Below are 7,275 nucleotides of genomic sequence, written 5' to 3'. Positions count from 1 at the left end.
AGGGTAATATGCAAATTGACCCTAACAACAGAATGATTGGGAATGACTGGTCACTATGACACACACTGACCACCAGGGGGCAGACGCTTAATGCAGGAGCTGTCCCCTGGTGGTCAGCATGCTTCCACAGGGAGAGAGCTCTGCTCAGCCACAAGCCAGGCTGATGACTGCCAGTACAGCGGTGGTGGTGGGAGCCTCTCCCTCCTCCTCAGCAGCGCTAAGGATGTCTGACTGCAGCTTAGGCCTGCTCCCCACTGGCAAGTGGACATCCCCCAAGGGCTCCCAGGCTGCCAGAGGAATGTCTGACTGCCATCTTAGGCCCAATCCCCTGGGGAGCGGGCCTAAGCCAGCAGGTGATCATCCCCCGAGAGGTCCCAGACTGCGAGAGGGCACAGGCTGGGCTGAGGGACCCCCTGAGTGCACACATTTTTGTGCACCGGGCCTCTAGTAAGTATATATTCTTTTCCATGGCCTGAGCAAAATTTGACCACCTAAGCACTTTGAATTATTTACGGTCAGCTTATCAAACTTCAGGCACAGAGATTACATCTCATGAGGAGACCGAGTTTCAGGGTGCAGTGATTCTTAACTCATACAATTGATCTTACACAGTTTTCTTTTTGTTGTTGTTGTTGTTAATCCTCATCCAAAGCTATTTTCCCATTGATTTTTAGAGAGTGGAAGGGAGGGTGTGAGACAGAGAAACATCAATGTGAGAGAGACACATTGATTAGTTGCCTCCTGCATGTGCCCTGACCAGGGCTGGAGATCAAGCCTGCAACTGGGGTATGTGCCCTTGACTGGAATTAAACTTGTGACCATTCAGTTTGCAGCAGGCCAATGCTCTATCCACTGAGACAAACCATTTAGGGCAATTTTGCACAGTTTTCAAATGGGACCTTTGAAAATAGGAACTAAATGACTAGCAGAGGTTAAAATGCTCTGACATCTCCCTTATGAGAGATAAGCAAGCTATGGATAGAAAAATATGGAAGTTAAGTCTCTAAAATTAGCATTGAGGACAGACCTCAGAGGGTCCTGAATTCAATGACAGCAAGTTTATATACTTATTTGCCTGTGGGAAACCAGTAAGTATTCTTATGAAGGAGAGTGACATTAAGTACTGTATAAAAAAATGTTTAAACAAGCAGAGGCATAAAAGATGCCATGATTGGTAGAATACTGGGGACAGAAATGTCAATTAAGAGTCTATTTCAGTTGTCAAGGCTTTGCCAACAGCCTGGCTTTTAGAACTCTGTGTCTAGATATAAAATAAGTGTTGAAAATGAAGGAAATAATATTTAAAAAATAAACAAACAAAACATAATCACTGGAAAAATTATAGTCTATTTAGAACTGGAAGATGATAATATATATTGCAACCCTAGGTAGACCAGCTGGTGTCCAGAAAGATAAAATGATAACAAATCTATTTGCGTGGTTAAATCTCCTTTGGAATACCAGGGCATGGAAAAAGTTTTGTTCCAGGAATTAATAGCATAAAGATTTCAACATTTACCAGAAAAAGACCATAACCAGACTCCTGTTGGAGGCATAAAAACCAGGTAGTGAACAGTGGTGCCCTCTTAGACATAGCCTCAGGCTTCTGCATTCCTTCAGATCACAGCACTTGTTCACAGTACATATCACCAACTAAATCTTGATAAGCAGGTGATAGAAAAGAAATATATATACAGTGAGAGAAGTGAGGGGTGTGGGGGGAGATTCTTGAATATTTGAAGATGTTGCACTGCTGGCTGTGAAAATGGAGGAAAAGTCTATGAGCCAAGGAATGAATGTAAGCAGTTTCTAGAAGCTGGAGAAGGCATGTAAATGAATGATCCACTAGATCCTCTGGAATAAACACATATTGATTATAGAACTTCTGATCTCTAAAAGTGTGTTGTTTTAAGACACAGAGTTCTTGGTACTTTGTTACAACATCAAGAGATAGAAACAAATGCAACAAGGAAGAGACGTCTATGAGCCACTCTCTTTCTAGTCTCTCAGATTGTTTTGTTGAAGTTCACTGACAGAGTCTCTTTCTTTTGTACCTGAAAGAGTGGAGATCCAGGAATATGACCAAAACTGGGGACAGTGTAAAAGAAAGAGAAGGTTTGTTTATCTGAGGGGTACTGGGGAGATTGAATGGACAGATATTGGAAATAAGCAAAACATAAAAAGTAGTGAGGAAGAGAGCAAAGGACATGTCTATGCTATTGGTTTTAACTCTTCTGTGTATCAAAGCTAGCACTCTTCTTCAGGGAAAAAAAAATCCATAAATACACAACCCCACTTCCAGTTGCTGAGTTCTCAGATGCACTGGCTAGGGGTCAAATTTATAAAGGAAATATAAGCATCCTGGGAGATGGCTTGGATGATCTTCAAGATTCTATCCAATTGCACACGTCTATAATAATTATAAAATCAAAGGATTGAGGTACTAAATGAAGCCAATGATGGAAACATGGAAGGCAAGAAGATAATATATTTTTGTGGGGCAATAGGCAGAGGGAAAGGGTACCTGGGTAAAAGATTTTTCTTCCAAATATGATTAAATAAGGTGCTGTTAGAGCAGTCAAGAGGAGATAGTGACCAGATCATGAAAAACACGAAAGTGGCATTTGGGCAAGTGTTTAGGGCTGTAGATGATGTCTGTGGGTATTAACAACAGCTCAGGAGCAGCTGAGATCCCTATGGGAAAGGTACAGAAGGAGAAGTGTAGATAGAAGAATGAGAATTGTGGAGAAGACACATTCCATAATTATAGCTCTAAGGGAAGTAGCCCGAGAAGGAGCTAGAGAATAAACAGGGAAGTAGCGGGTATCACAGGCACCAATTGAAAAGGAGAATTTATGAACAGTTTCACAAATAGCTCATGTGAAGTAATTTTTACCTTTAGCCTATTAATGTTATAGAGTCTATGAGGTTGAACTCTGGAAAGTGAACTAATCTAATTCATATGAAGGTAACTTTGACATTGTTAGAGGGTAGACTGAATTCCAAGAGAAATTAAAGTCAAGGAGGCCAGAGAGGGAATAATGGAAAATATTTAACAACTAAATTGCCTAGCAGAAAAGCTAAGTTTAAGTTCAACTTTCTACTTTGTTTTCTTCTAGTGATGAATGATGTATTTTTGAAAAATAAGGTTTGGTTTTGTTTTCCTTTGTTTTTGGTAACAATGCATCTGTTATCTGTTTGTATAATTCAGGAAAATGGGTTGTAATAAAAATTAATGTCACATAGAGATGATGAAAGATGGCTTGTGTGGAAAGAATAGGGAGATATGAAAAACTTAAGGAAACAAGATTTATAGGATTTCTATTTCACAGGTTGTCTATTTGTTCCTCATAAGGAAACAAGAAAGAACATTACTCTCCATCTTTGAGAACATGACAGTAAGAAAAATAACTTCTAACAAGAGTTTTCCTCGAGGCTCCATAACTTATGATCATTTCAGTTACTTTTAAGTGTTTGCCAACTTAACATACAACTTTATAGAATATCTTTTACAGCAGAAATGTAGATACTTAAAATGATTTATTTGGAGCTCTGTTTAGAGGAAAGAATGCATGAAAATTTATGAAAGTATAATATTAGGATATCCAAAAAGATAAACGGATAGATTTGCGAGCATTTAGATGACCTTGGTCAGGTTAAGAAGGAAAGAAAAACAAACAATAAGGGCATTACGAGATATGGACCATTAGAAATTAATACCAAAATGAAGCCACTGATTTATCAAAATATTTGAAAAATGAACCCCCCTAGGCACCAGAGGAGTCTGGTATGCTGACTGACACTCTATAAAGGTTTTAAAACGATCCTTATGTATACAGAGTAATTTACATGGGGAAACTGAGGCTCAGTTCTGTGAAGAAATTATGCCAGATAATAAATCTAGTAAGTGGTAGAACTGGGAAATTGGGAGTGAACCAGTATCTCTGACAGGACAACGGGAGGAGGGTAGTATTCGTACCAGTAGTATCAAGAGCAGTGGCGGTGGTGGTGGCAGAATCTAGTAAATATTCTAAGTATTCCAGGTACTCTTCTCAGTGCCTTACATGTTTGAACTCATTTGTGTATGATGACAACCATATCGCATAGATTTCATTCTCATTTTATTTTTCAGCTGAGATAGGGTGTGTAAAAAAAACTAGCCTAAGGCCGAGCCAAAGTGGCTTAGTGGTTGAGCATCGACCCATGAGCCAGGAGGTCACAGTGCGATTTTCAGTCAAGTCACATGCCTGGTTGCAGGCGCAATCCCCAGTAGGGGGCGTGCAGGAGGCAGCCAATCAATGATTCTCTCTCATCATTGACATTTCTATCTCTCCCTCTCCCTTCCTATCTCTGAAATCAATAAAAAAAAATATTTAAAAAGAAAGAAACTAGCCCAAGGATACATACCCAAGCTACATGATGTTGAAGCCCCTACATTGACTAATGAAAGCAAAGTTAATCAGTCATCTTAGGCGAGGGTAGTCTGTCATCATTGATGTTTCTATCTCTCCCTCCCTCACCCTTCCTCTCTGAAATCAATACAAAATATATTTTTAAAAAAATAATTCTGCAAGTTAAAGCAATTACCTTTTTGGATACACGAAAAGAATGTCACCAAGTGCAAAAAAGGAGACATTCGAGCAAAAACAAGCAGCAGGTTGATTTCCCGAGGAGAGGGCAGAGAAATGCCTCTGAAGTTCACAGTCCCAGGAGGCAGAGCTGCCTCAGGCAAAAAGGAGTCCAGACATGGGCTTTTGATCGATTCTTATTAAAACTAGTCAAAGGCAAACTCAGAGAAAACGGAGGTTCCCATGACTGTAGGGAAACTTGCAACAAAGGGAAACTAAACGTCTCATATGTAGTTTGAGCAGCGGTGAGAAGTGAGACTTAGCCAGGGGATCTGACCCCGGGCTGATATTTCCGCACCTGCGCTCTGAGCTCCCCAAGCAGGATGGCCTGGCATTGCTCCTGCACCAGCGTTTTCACAATCTTCTCCTTTGTACGAGTATCAGGTCTCAGCCACTGCCTAGCAAGCTCCAGGAGATGTCTGAGGCCACCCCTGGCCCAGCTACAGGCAGGATGAGTTCCTCATTACATTCTTCACCCAATAAGTGGGAGTATTTCATTGACTTCAATTTAAAAAAAAATCAATGTAAATATCCTTATAATGTCAGTTCGACAACCAGTCTGTTGCTTTGGGAAGTTCAGTCATTTCTTTAAACTTAGCTGAGCGACATGTATTTGTGTAGCTTCTGCAACAAATGCTATGTGAAAAATGGAGTAAATGTCATAAAAACTAAGAATAAATCCGTGAACAGTTAATTGCTATAAACAACACTGTAACGAATTCTAGCACTACGAGGAACATTGCGTCTTTGTTGGAAGATGCTTACATAAGCTCTCAAAGGGCTGCAAACAGCCCTCAAAGTCTGGGGATGGGGCTGGCTCCAAGTTTCCTGGCTGAAGAAGGCAGCTGCATCATTTGATGGAGGGGAACATCAGAAAATTCTCGGGCTGAGCTGATTGCTCTGTGGAAGGGGTAAGAAAGGAAAGAGGAATCCTTGGAATTACTTCAATAGAGATTTTTCTGCGAAGACAGGAAAGTTGACCGAGGTTTGATTAGATTGCGTCATTGGGATATTTGCCACAAAATACTTTTTCATCTCTTGTAATAATTTTCAGTAACATCTGAAACACACACACACACACACACATACACACACTCAAAATGTTGAAAGTGATTGAAGTTGTTCTCTTTAACAGCGATTGGGATAAGATCAGCTTACCTTTGGGCACAGAGTAAAGAACACCAGGAGAATAAGGAGGAAGTTATAAGCAGTGCTTGCCTAACACGTTTCCTTAGGTCAAAGCAACTTGTGTTAACATTGCATTGCCCTTTTCTTACTGTCTTTTAAAGGATAATTAATAACATTGCATAATCATGAATCTCATACAAATATGAAATAAATATGTCAGTGATTTTATTTAGTTCACAAATTAATAAGGTGTTATTGCTAGCTCAAACAAAATTAAAAATTTTCACATCTGTGTGCAGCGAGGGAATGCTAAAATTATTATACTAATATAAGCACAAACTACTCTATCCACAGAGCAATAGTCAATTGCATTCTACTGGACACAACTACTTAGCACTTCTGTGGATAAAACTCATTTTTATTATGTCTTCTACCATTTTCAGAGTTGTATGACACAAGACACACAGATAACCTGGGTGTGTGACACAGACAGAACACTAATTAATCTCGTTTTTAAAATGTTCTTGTGCATTTTGAAGTTCTCCTTACACTTTAAATCTGTAAGTGACAGAAATAAAATTAAAAAAAACACACGAAACAAAAAAAAACGTGTTAAGTCAGACCTCCAAGGTGACAAATAATACGTTATATTAGTGAAAGCTCTCACCTTTGGGTCTAAACATGATACAATGAAAACAAGCAGAGAACATTTTTCTTGTATATTCCTTCTCTATCTACATCAGTAACAAACTAATTTTATTATCTTTTAAACATTTTTAAAATATATTTTTATTAATTTCTGAGAAGAAGGGAGAGTGAGAGATAGAAACATCAATGATGAGAGAGAATCATTGATTGGCTGCCTCCTGCACACCCCCCAATAGGGATCGAGCTCACAACCCATGCACATGCCCTGACCAGGAATCAAACTATGACTTCCTGTTTCATAGGTTGACACTCACTGAGCCACACTGGTCAGACTACTGTCTCTAAATTCTACATTTTTGCTCCACCTTCCCCTTTCTGTGAAAACAATATAAAATTAATTTACAGCCAATAGCAAGTTAATAAATAAATCATAATAAAAACTAATAAAGAAGATTGGGAGGAGTGGCCATTTAGAGGTGATGAATATTTTAAGGGAATATGAAATAATAATAAATGGGAAATTATTTGGGCACTTACAGTGTTATAGACTTAAAAGGGGAAATTTAATTTTAGGTTGTGAATGCCCTGATGCAATACCATATCATAAAATATGAAGAAATCATTCACTTTAGAGAATTGGAGCATGAAAATCAGACAGTTGAATGAAAGTGAATATACTATAAAGGAAAGTGAAGATTATAGGGCTAGAGGGATAGGTACAGAGGTAGGTATATAAATGAAAAATTTAAAGAAAAGAATCCCAGTGGAGTTTATATTGCAGATAAATGAAGAAGTAAGAGAGACGAAAGATGAAAAAAGTGCCTGAGCTGATCCATTTCTTAGCTATCAATGGTATTTCATACAGACTCCA

Source organism: Myotis lucifugus, unplaced genomic scaffold, assembly GCF_000147115.1.
Source record: "Myotis lucifugus unplaced genomic scaffold, Myoluc2.0 scaffold_163, whole genome shotgun sequence".
In the NCBI taxonomy this organism is placed as follows: Eukaryota; Metazoa; Chordata; class Mammalia; order Chiroptera; family Vespertilionidae; genus Myotis; species Myotis lucifugus.
Note: the sequence above shows the minus strand (reverse complement) of the source record.